Source organism: Dromiciops gliroides, chromosome 6 (genome assembly GCF_019393635.1).
Source record: "Dromiciops gliroides isolate mDroGli1 chromosome 6, mDroGli1.pri, whole genome shotgun sequence".
Lineage (NCBI taxonomy): Eukaryota > Metazoa > Chordata > Mammalia > Microbiotheria > Microbiotheriidae > Dromiciops > Dromiciops gliroides.
Window position 1 is genome coordinate 253,018,295 of NC_057866.1, and position 14,499 is coordinate 253,032,793.

Here is a 14,499-nt window from a genome sequence, read left to right on the forward strand (position 1 = left end):
ACCCTGGGCAAGTCACTTAACCCCCAATGCCCCGCAAAAAGAAAAAAAAAAAAGAAAGAAAGAAAATGAAGCGCATACTTTTAAATTTAATCTGCATTATTAATATTTTTTCTTTTACTTTCTTAAGACTAGACAATCAACAAAACAATCAATCAAGCCTATATTTGTAGTGTTTAACATTTCTGAGATGTAAATACACTAAAAAATTTAATGGTAGATTTTGGGGAAGCAACAGGAGCTGGCTTCAGAGCAATTCTGCTTCCTGGTTACCTTAAGGTATAAAAAGTCACTAATCTTTTCATACCCAATGATCTAGAAATTCTACTACTTAGGCATAATTACCAATCAAAATACTTATGATCATAATAAATCCTATTTTATAGTACTTTAAGGCTTACAAAATGTTTCCTATTTGATATTCAATAAGAACCTTGTGAGGTAGGAAATATTATTCCCATTTTATTGAGGGGGTGGGGGAGTAAGGCTAAGAGAGATGAAATCACTTGTTCAGAGTCACATGGCTAACAAATTTCTGAAGTGGTGATTGAATGCCTGTCTTCCTGATTACAGGTCTAATAAGCATTCTATTCACTCTGCCACACTGGCAGTCAAAGATAGGAAAGTTCTCTGTCTCTGTCTCTGTCTCCATACACACACACAAACACACACACACACACATATACACATATCTATACATATACACACATACTTGTTTTCTATATGTACATATATATATATACACATAAATATGTCAACATAGTCACAGCAGCATTTGGTTTTTTTACATATATGCGTGTAATGAAATATCTAAAAACAAAGCGGGTACCCATCCATTTTGTAATAGCTGAACAAATTATGGTATCTGAAAGGAAAAGAATATTATTATATCACATAACGTTGATGACTATGAAGAATTTGGAGTATCGCAAGTATGTAGGGGTTGGAGGTGGTTAGTCTATCCAAAAAAAAAATAGCTACTGCCAAGCAGCTAGGTGGTGCAGTGAATGAAGAACTGGGCCTGGATTCAGGAGGACCTGAGTTCAAATGCAGCCTCAGACACTTACTAGCTGTGTGACCCTGGGCAAGTCACTTAACCCTCATTGCCCTGCCCCAAAAATAAATAAATAAAAATAAAAATAACTACTGCCTCTTAGCTGGCCCCTATCTTCTATGTGGATGGAGACACTTTTCTAGCTTCTCCCTTCAGCTAGCCCTGCAGATAAATTTCCTTACATCTGTGCCTCCCTTCCAGCTTCCCCTCAGGCGCAGATCCATAAGTCTGCTTTCTGAGAGAACAAATGGGGGAAGGGGAGGAGTGACCTTCCCTGAGTTGTCTGTCTCAACATGTATCATTTGATTTTTATTCCCCCAGTTACCTTCCTATCACTTAGATTTGTTTTCTTATGACTCAGATTTTTGTCAAGGGGAAACCCCACCTTTACTTCCTTCAGTACTTTTATAAAACATGAGAATCCACAAGGAACTCTCATTTAATTCAAGCCCCATAGAGTCCTGGTGAATTACACAAAAACTGTAAACCTCAGTTCTCAAATATGCTATCCGCTGTTCCCCACCTTTTTGCAATTCCTTGTTCACATATAATGAAACACTTAGAGTAATTAGGATTGATCACTTGATGTAACTGGAATTGAAAATTAATCATTCATCATAAATGTAAACAAACTTTAAAAAATCGATAAACTTTTGATTTTTTAATGCATGGAATGGGGAACTGTCTCAGGCATAAACTGCCTGAGATGGTGAGGTCCTTGAGGGAAAATGTCATATTTTGCTTTTGTTTTTTTTTTTTTTATCCTTAGCACTTAGCACAGAGTTGGACTCATAGTAGGTACTTAATAAATGCTTATTGACTCACTGAGTGACTATGGAGCTGTGGATTGGTCTATTCACTCCAGAAAGCAGTTTGTTATTATGTGAGAAAAGGAAGTAATCTATACCCAATGATCAAAACACTGTAATCATAATAGCTCCTACTTTATAGTACTTTAAGATTTACAACATGCTGGGACAGCTAGGTGGCACAGTGGATAAAGCCCTGGACCTGGATTCAGGAGGACCTGAGTTCAAATTCGGCCTCAGACACTTGACACTGTTTGACCCTGGGCAAGTCACTTAGCCCTCATTGCCCCATAAACAAACAAACAAACAGAAAGAAAGAAGGGGAGATCAGTAGGTCCCCCAAGATATAAAAAATATTTATAATATGCTTCACATTTGATACTCAATAAGAACCTTGTGAGGTTGGAGATAGTATTTTTCCCATTTGTTTGAGAGGGAACCTATTCAAGATCTTCCAGAAGGATAAACACATTCTTCCCCTTCCCCTCCCCTACCTCAGCTAATTATAATCTTTAAGTTTTGGGGAGCCTGAAAAGAGAGCAACTGGGGCAATTTCTCTTGTTTGATCCATGAGGCCACTTTCAAAGCTGCAACTGCCCCCAGAAATGTTTCTCAAAGGCTTAATTCAGGGATCATGCCATTTGGGGAATTCAGAATCAATCCCCCTTCTCCTCAGAGAAGACCAGAGTTTAGGAAACAGGATTTAAATATATCTCTTTCTCCTGAAAGATGTCATTGCCAACGTGGGGTGGAAGGAAGAAGCAAGAAGAGAGAAATCTTTTCCTCTGCCCCACTGCTGTGCTTGGGGAGGTACAAGGTAAAAAGATGGAGAAAAAGTTATTTCCTAAGAGTTGACTTTCGTTTCAACTCTCTTTACCATTTTGAAATTTTCACAAAGATGATCCCTGACAGGGGACAAATCCATCACCTCTATTAATCCTCAACCTAATTTCCTGATCATTTCATATGCTAATTATTACTCAAAATCTGAAAGTCCTGTAACATACATCCTGCAAACAGTTTCATAATTTCATCAAGTAGATAGGGGGCCTCCATTACCTAGGGATCCCTGATCCAATTCCCCTGACAACAAAAGAAAAATTTCTTTTGTTTCATAGAATAAAGTTGCTTATATGAGTGAGTGAACCTAAGATACTCAGAACACATTGATTATCCCAGTATACATAACAAGGAAGGGCAGCTTATGTACAAAGGAATTAAGGTCAGGAATTTTCGAGATGATTTTCATCATCTTTCCCTATGCCCATCTTTGCATTGCAGTCATCCAAATATGAAACTACATTCTCAAGAGACTGCTTCAAGATGGTGGAATGAAAGAGATGAAAACAGTTCAGCTCTCCCCAAATTATTCTATCCAGTATGAAAAAAAGAACTGAACTAAGTAATAATCAAGAAATCCAAGGAGAAATTATGCTAGATGAAGTTTTCTAGTTCATGTCATGACAAAGAGATAGACAGAAAGGAAACCAATGGAAAATCTAGCCTTTCTCTCTGGACCCTGCAACTGTGTCCCTCTAACCCAAGAATCTGAGTCAGGAGCCTATATAACTTGGACTGGGAGATCAGTGATCTGGGCATGCCCTGGATCAGAGCACAGGTTGGTGATCTGAACCGCCCCAAAGGTCCTTTGCAGAATACAAAACTCAATACCTAGAAGAATCAGTAGAGGAACTCAAGACTGTACAGAAAAGATCAAGACTTTCCACAATTGCTTCCAAAAGTGCATGGAGCCTGACCCTGACACAAAGTTCAGTTCAAGGAAATAAGGCTGCGGAAATGAAAGAAAGAAAGCAAAGCCCTCTGGGTAAAGAAATATTAGAGAGCCAGTTCACAAACTTAGAGGAAAAAAATAACCCTACAGTAGCTAAAAGCAAAGTTAGAAACAAAAACATAGCTTTGCCACAAGTTTTATTAGAATTACTAGAAGAAATGAAGCAGTTTTTAAAAAATCAATTTAAGTGAAATGAGAGTTCTAGAGGAAAGAAGCAGGAGAGTAAATGGTTTGGGTAATTGGAAATGCAGAATATAGCCAATTAAAAGACCCTCTAAATGGAAAGGGCTCTCTGAGATAATAAGAAACAATAGAACAAAACAAAAGACAGAAAGGGAAAAAAAAGGCACCTTCTATCAAAAACAATTGACTTAAAAATAGAGGGATCACACCCTGAAGAAATGACCATAACAATTCTAAATATTATATTTCAAGAATTCATGAAAAAACTGTCAATAGCTATTAGAAGGAGAGGGCAAGTAAAACTAGAAAGAATCCATCAGTAACCTCTTTGGTAAAAGAAAGTAGAATTTTACTAGGACTCAAAGGAAACCAGGAGCGGGGTAGCTAGGTGGTGCACTGGATAAAGCACTGGCCCTGGATCCAGGAGGACATGAGTTCAAATCTGGCCTCAAACACTTGACACTTACTAGCTGTGTGACCCTGGGCAAGTCACTTATCCCTCATTGCCCTGCAGAAAACAAAAAAACAACAACAAAAGAAACCAGGAGGCAGAGATGAGAAGAGAATGAATTCCAGGCATGGAGGAAAGCCAATGAAAATGCCAGGAGTTGGCAAATAAAATATCTTATTCCAGAAATATCAGAGAAGCCAATGTCACTGTATCAAAGAGTGCTTGGTTAGGAGGTAGAGAGAGGTGTAAGAATATTGGAAAGGTAGGGAGGGGCCAGGGTTTGAATGGTTTTGAATGCCAAAGAGGAGGTAATAGGGAGCCAGTGGAGTTTATTGAGTAGAAGGGTAACCTGGTCAGACTTCAGCTTTAGAATGATCACTGTTGACAGTTGAGTGGATGCACTTAAAGTTGGGAGAAACTTGTGGCAGGTGGACCCACCAGTAGGCTACGGCAACAGTTCCGGAGTGATGGCCTCTACCAGGGTAGTGGCAGTGTCAGAGGAGAGAAGGGATTGTGTTTGAAAGCTGTTACAAATGTGAAATCAACTGGTCTTGGCAACAGATTGTATATGGGAGGTGAGAACAAATGAGTTATCAAGGATAACACCTAAGCTGTGAACCTTGGTGACTGAGAGTATGGTGGTGCTTCACATAGTAATAAGGAAATTTAGAAGGGAGAGTGTTTTGAGATTGGGCTATAAGTTCTGTTTTGGAGTTTAACATGTTTATAGGACATCCAGTTCAAGATATCTAATAAACAGTTGAAGACAGAAGACTGGAATTCAGCAGAGAGATTCTCCAATAAATAGATATGAGAATCTTAAATCTAGAGTTGATAATTGATTCCATGGAAACTGATGAGATCACTAAGTGAAAAACAAAAGAGAAAGAAAAGGGCCCAAAATAGAACCCTGAAGGGCATGTATGGTTAACGAGTATGACCTGGATGAAGATCCAGCAAAGGAGACTGAGAAGCAGTGGTCAGCAAGGTAGGAAGAGAATCAGGAGAGAAAAAGGTGTCACAAACACCTAGAGAAAAGAGAGTATTGAGAAGACACTGAGCTGCCTTTTTTTCACTACAAAACCATCAGTACCTTTGGGAAAAACTGCTACTGTTAGGATCATGGGGGGAAATAAAGGAGGGGAAGAAATGTGAACATTTGCAACAGCCAGCTGTTTCTTTATATTTTTCATTTTAAGAGAAAACCTATTGGGAGTCTTAAAAACTAGATTGTTGTACATCAATCAAACCCCATATTGCTTAGGGGAACAGAGAAAAACTGTACTTATCTCCTTTTGGAGACAGAGAAGGGATAGTAAGGGAGGAGTAATACTTGGCAAGTGATCCCAGTTCATTCTTCAAGGGAGTAGAGAGGCCATTCTCACACTTTGGAATGAGAGTTGCCTAGACAACAAATAAATGTTCATCTTATCTGAGTGAAAATTAGACTCCTATGCTTGAATAATTTGTGTTTTTCCTTTATTCTGGGAAATAGCAGAGTATTCTTTCCTGAAATGGACTTGATATTCTCAGATTGGCAGTTATAGATGGCCACATCTGTACACTCAAAATGACATGGAGGGAAAAGGCAAACAGCTACAAGTTATTGGTGTCATTAATTACTCCCAAGACCCTACAGGAATTTAACAAAGGAGTTTTCCTCTGTGTAGTCTATGTCTACGTGACAGTAACTCTGAATGCGACCTGACACTGGAAAAGCTTTTTGAAACTTGAAATACTGAGACACAAAGTCTTGATTGCTAGGTGTCGCTCCTTTCTCCTACTTTAGATGAACCTTGTTTGGATTTGATTTCATTCACACCACTACTTTGCCACTTTTCTTCTGTGGTGTTTGGGAGAAAAAAAAAGTCAAGGGTTGTTTATGTTTGTTGGTTGTTATAATCTTATACATTCTCCATTCTCTTCCCTTGCTATCACTCTTCTCTCCCACCAGACTGCCAGGCCATTGAACATTTTTCCGTGCCTACCCCAATCTACAGTTTGTATGGTTATATAGAAAAGATGATGCTCTTTTTAAACTTCATGGGTATACCTCAGTCTTTATTTGGATTGGACCAAAAAGCCTTATTTATTTTAGTATAGTTTCTTAAGTTTCATTTATTTGCTTATTTTAAAATGTTGTGTACCATAGAATCAGCTTTCTCTCTCTCTCGCCTCCCTCTTTTCCTTTGTTCCTTCCTTCTTTCTTCTCCTCCCTTCCCCCTTCCTTTCCCTTCTTTCCTTCCTTCCACATAGGTTAGGGGTTTAGAACCCAGGCATCCCCATCGGTCACTTTTGATAAATGCCATTTTCTTCCTAATTGTAATTTGTGTCTTCAGAATTTCAGTGTTGACCTTCTCTCCTTCCTTTTAGGGCTGGCTTTCCCTAAAGCATTTTAGTTCATGGAATCTTCCTCCTCTCTTTTTTGTTTTGAATCTTCTGAAATCAGCTTTCCTTAAATTTATGGCACATCAGATTATATCAATATTTCTTCTCCTCTATCACAGATTTTAGGAGTAAGTGATCGTTTTCCCCATTGGGATCTGGAACACTCCCTCCAAAATATTATTTCAATTTTAGACACTCAGATTTTAAACTGCAGAATATATTTGTCTTTTTTTCTCCAAAACAATGAAGAAGAAAAGTAGGACAGTTAGGTTGTGCAGCAGATAAACTACTCGGCTGGGAGTCAGGAAGACCTGAGTTCAATTCTGGCCTCTTACATATGCTTACAAGCTGTGTGACTCTGGGCAATTTTTTTTTTTTTAGTGAGGCAATTGGGGTTAAGTGACTTGCCCAGGGTCACACAGCTAGTAAGTGTGTGTTAAGTGTCTGAGGCCGGATTTGAACTCAGGTACTCCTGACTTCAGGGCTGGTACTCTCTCCACTGTGCCACCTAGCTGCCCCAACCCTGGGCAAATTATAAAATCTCTCCTTGCCTCAGTTTCCTCATCCATGAAGTGGAGATTATGTATGTTATTCCCTCTTTGAGCCAATTCTGATGATAATGAAGTTCACTCACTCCCCCTCTTCCCCTCCCCTCCACAGGCTCTTTTCTTGTTTCCTTCCTATGAGCTACTTCTCCCAATTCCACTTTTCCCTTCCCCCTCCCACTTTTCCCCTCCCCCCGTCCCCCAGTCTATTCCTCCTACCTCTGCCCCTTATATTAAAGATGTCATCATGGGTTAGCTAGATGGCACAGTGGACAAAGCATTAGCCCTGGGCCCAGGAGGCCCAGAGTCCAAATCCGGCCCCAGACACTGCAACCCACCTTGTTTGCTCCACAAAATAAATGCTTTACAAATACCATCCCTTCATATTAATTTCAGACCTCATCAGAGTGGGCTCAAGGAGGGAATAACACACACATCCATCAGGGAAGACTAATCTATTTAACCCTTCAGTAAAGTAGGAAGGGAAGAAGATAGGGAGGGAAGGGTGAATGAAGGGAGGGTAGAGCGGGGGAGGGGGCAGTCAGTAGCAAAACACTTATGAGGAGGATTAGGGCAAAATAAGGTAGACAATGGAATAAAATCATTGGAAGAGAATGGGATGGAGGGAAATAGTTATGTTGACTGACTAGTGTAAAGATTTACTAGTGTAAAGAAAATTCTCTGTCAAGTTCAAGGTACTACATAGAAATTGTGATGAAAAGGATGCTATCAGAAAAACCTGAAAAGACCCCCATGAACTGAAGCAGAGAGAAATGTCCTGTATACAAAATAACAGCAATAGTGTAAGATGATCTGCTGGGAAGCACGTGGCTATTTTCAGCAAGGCGATGATCCAATATAACTCTGAAGAACCTAGGAAAAATGCAGTACATCTACAGAGAAAGAACTGATGGTATCTGAAAACAAACTGAAACACATTTTTTTGACATTTCCTTAATCTGAAGTTTTGTTTTTATCTGTTTCCACTCACAACCTACAAAAGGTAGAATTGTTTGCCATGACTACTCATGTATAATTTATGTTGAATTGTTTGAGTCTTTGGGGTAGGGGTAGGAGGGGGAGGGAGGAAGAGAAGTTGGAACACAAAGTTTAAAAAAAATTGATGTCAAAATTTGCTTTTACATGTAATTTGGAAAATAAAAGTCTAAAATAAAAAAAATACAATGAACAGAACTTATTCTATAGGTTTCTGTGAAGGCTTTATTTAAAAAAAATAGACCATAGCATCATTTACCCTTCAGTACTTATAATACTTTGACCTGGGGCAGCTAGGTGGCGCAGTGGATAGAGCACCGGCCCTGGATTCAGGAGGACCGGAGTTCAAATCTGGCCTCAGACACTTAACACTTACTAGCTGTGTGACCCTAGGCAAGTCACTTAACCCCAGCCTCACCAAAAAATAAATCAACCAATAAATAATAATAATACTTTGACCTTAGATTTGTGGGGGAAAAAAATCAATGAACATGACAAGACAAAACATTCCTAAATATACCATGTGGTGGTATACTCTTTTGGGGACTGACTCCAGGGAGGAGAGCAAAAAGACTTTGGAAGCTTCACAGATAAGGGAAATCAACTCCTTGATGTGTCTGATTTCCAGCTTGCCTCCCTAGAAACTTCTGAGAATTTCTCCTAGGATGAGATCAGGTGTCCCTCTTGATTTGAACTGAGATCTCCCAGTGAAAAACTCACTCCCTCTTGTACTTTTTCAGGTATGTTTTAATCCGTATAACTTTTCTGAATTTCTATTTGTTTGAATAAATGAGTTTACTCACTTCACTTTTTAGAACTAGCACCTGGTGGGATAGGCATAATTTCAGATCATAGCGATTCCTACCTCCTCATGAGCTGGAAATACACATTGAGAACCCATGTGGACATACCTAGTTTACAAGGGCAAACACACACCTTACATTTCTCTACGTATTTATTTATGGACTACTGTATAAACTTGGCATATTATGCATTTTTTGTGGTTAATGAAATAAAGGATGTGCCATATCTTCTACCCACATATGCCTGTATGAGAAGTGGATACTCTATTACCCACATTCAGAAAAACTAGACACGAGCTATATATAAGGCTTTATTTTGGACATTTTCCTGGATTAACTCCAGGTGTAGGAAAAAAGCCAGAAAGAAATCAACACTTTGAGGTCACGTCCCTAGGATCAAACCAAATCTGTGTGAGCCCAGAATTTTAGGGGCTCTTTGGCCATGGGTCACATCTTTTTTTGTTGTTTGCTTAGACAGTGCCATTAACCATTATTCCTGGCACATTAACAATGAGTAGGACTTATTCTATAGGTTTCTGTGAGCACTTTATTGAAAATAAAGCATAGCATCATTTACCCTGTATTACTGAAACTTTGGTCTTAGATTTTTTTGTTGTTGTTGTTTTGGTGAGGCAATTGGGGTTAAGTGACTTGCCCAGGGTCACTGGTCTTAGATTTTGGGGAAAAAAAAAATCACTGAACATGACAAGAAAACACATTCCTAAGGCACTAAATATCTCATCCAGTTCAAAATCTATGTATAGATCTTGATAACCTATGAATATTAAGCTAAATATACATCATCTTTTAATATCTGTTTACATTCAAGGTAAAAAAAATCCTTATGGTGTCTCTGCTAATGTTACTTAAATTTGGTGTTTCAGTATACTTAGTAGTTTCCTGAATACCCCTGGACATCAACTACAGCATGCATTTATTTGGGATATTGCCTTTTGTGGGGAAAACTGGACCCCGCTCTTCAGGACAATATTTATACCTAATTTCTCCCTTCAGATGTGATGTTTCCAAATAGTTCTAATTTCTGCATAGATTCATGACTTCAAATTATTTTTTAAATAATTATTGCTATCTATAATGTATGTCAGGAGCAGCTAGGTGGTGCAGTGAATAAAGCACCGGCGCTGGAGTCAGGAGGACCTGAGTCCAAATCTGGGCTCAGATACTTGACACTTACTAGCTGTGTGACCCTGGGTAAGTCACTTAACCCAAACTGCCACACACACACAAAGACTAATATGGTAATGTTTTACATAATTGCACATGTATAACCAAAACTGATACGGGGGAGGGGAGGGAGGGAGAGAATGAGAGAGGGATGGAATTTGGAACTCAAAACTTTAAGTAAATAAATAAATAACATGTTTGCAAAAGGCTCAAAATAAAGAAAAAATGGTTAGGGAGTGCTAGCCACATGCTGAATTAAATCTGAAGAAATTAGTTTGTGATTCTTAATCTATCAATCTGTTTCTCATGAAACAGTTAGATTGGCTTTTATATATGCTACCATTTCTAAATTTCCTTTATATATGAATTCAGAAACAATATAAATTAGAAAGAAATATTCATTTGATCAAAATGGTTTTCTATCTTTGGATTGACTTATTCATTAGGATTCTTTCAAATATTTAGTATCCAGACTGCACACATGAAGAATGTACTATCTTTTACAATTTGTAATTGGATTAGGAAGTCATTTTTTAAAAGCTTAGACTGTTAGTCATTTTGACATTGTTGGCAGGTTGTCAGCTAAGAAAAGCTACCATAAATTTTTTGATTGCTTCTTATATAGTCTAATGCACAGGAAATACTTCTGTAAGGCTTCATGCCATATCTTTTATTGTTGAATAAAATGAACAAGTAATTGTAAAAACTACACTTACTACATGGTATTTGAAACTCCATGGAGTAAATGATTTTTTAAAAAAATATTATGGTTGCTTATAAATTTCAGCCCACAGTTTCCATGGTTATTGGAGTTTTGGCTTACATTGAAAGTCCACACCTGAGAAAACATTGGTGCCAGTGTTTCGGTTAACAGAGAGCTACCAATAACACAACCCTGTCATGTATCCAATATTCACTATGTATTTATGTATAACCCTATATCAGTTTTGTACTGTTAGTAAAAACAAAATCTTGCCAGAAAATATAAGCAATTGTGAGCCTTTCTTACTGTTTAGGATGTGTGAAGAGGCAAGTTATTACTATTGTTTTTGTTCTATTTATGCACACAGAACTTTTGAATGCTATATACTACATTATATCATTATATATAATATAATACTGTAGTGTATTATATACACTAAAAATATATAATGGTTTAGTGTGGGACAATCAGGTAGTTCAAGTCTGTTTGTTGACATGCTTTGTGACCCTGGGCAGATCACTTAACTTCTTGGTGCCCCACAAAACTCTCTAAGAGTTTAACTTTCAGAATAGTTTTAGGAAAGTTGTAAATCTACATTATTGGAGAGTCTTCCCTACCTAGTCAAGCAGTGCGGCTTTGAAAGTGTTGGGCATGGAGCCAGGAAAACCTGAATCCACATGTGGCCTCACTTACTTTACTAGCTATATGACCCTTGAGTCACTTAACCTCTCCTTGCCTCAGTTTCTTCAATTTCCAACTATAAATTTGGAATAATAACAGCACCCACATCACATGATTGTTATGAGGATTAAATGAGATATTTGCAAAGTGCTTAGCACACTGCCCGCACATTGTAGGTAATTAATGAATACTTATTTTCTCCCTCATCCAATGGAATCCAAGGTCTGGACAATAACAATTTTGTTTTTTGGCTCAGTGAAAATAAAGGTAATTAGCAAATTTTTTAAAATCCCTTCCTTTTCTTCCCCTTACTTCATTAAATCATAGGGAAAATGGGCAAAAGTTGCAAAGAGAAGAATTTAGGGTTTTGTTATTGTTTTTTGCAGGGCAATGAGGATTAAGTGACTTGCCCAGGGTCCCACAGCTAGTAAGTGTCAAGTGTCTGAGGCCAGATTTCAACTCAGGTCCTCCTGAATCCAGGGCCAGCACTCTATCCACCTAGCTGCCCCCATGAATGTAGTTTTAAAATGAAGAAAACAATTCTTTAATAATTTGAGCTGCCCAAGGAGGTGATAAATTCATTATAACTGGAAATTTTCAAAGGAGGCTAGAGGACAATTTGTTATATATGTAATTCAGATATCAGTTGGAATAGAATGGCTCACAGGTTCCTCTCAACTATGATATTTGGTGATTCTATTATTACTTAATTTACAATATGCAACATATAATAAATTCATAACTTTTAACCTTGCACTAAAAATCATAAAGAATAAAAAAAAAAACTAAGGCAGAAGGAGGAAACAAGAACTCTCTGCTTACGTTTCTGTTGATATTTAATAAGCAGTGACTTCAACACTTCACACTCCTTTGTTCCATCATGGTGATTACTCACCCCCAAAATGTGCATGAAATGCACCTCCCGCTCCTCCACTCATGACTTAACTAGATGATCTCGAAGTGTGCGTGAAAAATTCATCAGCTGGTAGTCAATTTCCAGTGATCAACCTCTACAAATTTTAGTGAGGTTAGCCCTCAGATTAGACTTAAATTTCATCACAAGGCCCACACACAAAGCCTTTCCAAATAGTTTACAACTGCTAGAGCTTGGCATCTGCTGTTAAGAGTTTTTGAAATGCTTCTATCCCATAATAAGGAATCAGAGTAGGATGATAGTGGAAGAACAAAAAATCATGTACAATAAATAAGGAAAGAAAACTTGCTTAACAGAAGGTATGGACTGATATATAAAACTGAGAAAACCAGGTAACAAATGATGACTATAAGTATGGAATAATACAATAAAAATAGTGGAAGGAATTTTTTCCCATCCTATACAAGAGCGTTTAAAGTTAAACTTTATTTTCACAAAGATCCATTTTCTTTCCCTTCCCACTCTCACTGTGAAAGAAAAAGAAACACAAAAAACTCCTGTGATAATCATGTATATAGTCAAGCAAAACAAATTCCCACATTGGCCATATCCAGAAAAATATCTCAATTTGCACTCCTATTTCATCACCTATCAGGGGGACTAAACATTTATAGACGCTACTACATACTGGGCACTGTGCTAAGTGCTCTTCAATGATTATTTCATGTGATCCTCAAAACAACCTTTTGAGGTAGATTCTGTTATCCCCACGTTATAGAAGAGGAAACTGAGGCGAACAGAGGTGAAGTGACTGTCCTAGGGTCACATGTCTAGTCAGTGTCTGTAAAGAGTTCAAATTAGAACTCAAGTCTTCCTCATTTCAGGTTCAGTGCCCATTCTATTGTACCATCATCTGTCTATATCAGGTGGTAGGCAGCATGCTTCATTATGAGTCTTCTGAAATTGTGTGTGTTCATTGTATTAATCACAATTCCTAAATCTTTCAAAGTTATCTTTACAGTACTGATTTTATTGTATAACATATCCTGGTTCTGCTCACTTAACTGCATCAGTTCATAGAAGTCTTTCTAGGCTTTTATGAAACCATCCACTTAAATTGTTATAACACAATGATATTTAATCACATTTATATAACATAAGTTGTTTAGCAATTGCTCAGTTTCCTTTTTTGCCACCACAAAAAGCAGCCATAAATATTTTTGTACATGTGGTTCTTTTTCCCATTTAAAAAATATCTTTGTGGCATAGACCATTGAGTCAAAGTGTATGCAAAATGTAATAGCTTTCAGGGTATAGTTCCAAATTGCTCTCCAGAATGGCTGGATCAGTTTAAAATTACAACATTAGCGCATGTTTCCCCACAAATGCTTAAGCATTTATCGTTTTTCCTTTTCATTTTGTTATCCTTGCCAAACTGATGAATGCAACATGGAACCTCAGAGTTATTTAATTTTGTATATCTCTAATTTTCATGATTTACAGCATTTCTTCATATGACAATTGTTAGCTTAGATTTCTTCCTCTGAAAACTACTTATTCACATCATTTGGCCAATTATCAATTGGGGAATAATTTTTATACTTATAAATTTGATTTAGTTCCCTATATATCTTAGAAATGAGACCTTTATAAATGAAACTTGTTCACAAATATATTTTCCCCATTTGTTTGCTACTTATCTAATTTTAGTGCATTGGGATTTGTTCAAACTTTAAAAAAAAATTTCTTGTAATAAAAATTGTCCATTTTATTTCCTGTAATCCTCTCTGTCTCTTGTCTGGTCTTGAGCTTTTCTCCTATTCATAGACCTGACATTTGTTTCTTCCCTGTTTTTCTTTTTTTAATAATAATATTATTATTATTATTATTATTATTATTTTGGTGAGGCAATTGCCCAGGGACACACAGCTAGTAAATGTCAAGTGTTTGAGGCCAGATTTGAACTCAGGTCCTCCTGACTTCAGGGCCGGTGCTCTATCCACTGTGCCACCTAGCTGCCCCTCTTCCTTGTTTTTCT

The 14,499-nt window shown here is 37.6% G+C and overlaps 1 protein-coding gene across 1 annotated transcript in view; it reads right to left on the bottom strand.

Annotated features, from left to right (window-relative positions):
• The window catches only part of CFAP299 (cilia and flagella associated protein 299), a 450,588-nt gene that overhangs the window by 257,881 nt on the left and 178,208 nt on the right, over nt 1–14,499 (bottom strand). The window lies entirely within an intron of this gene.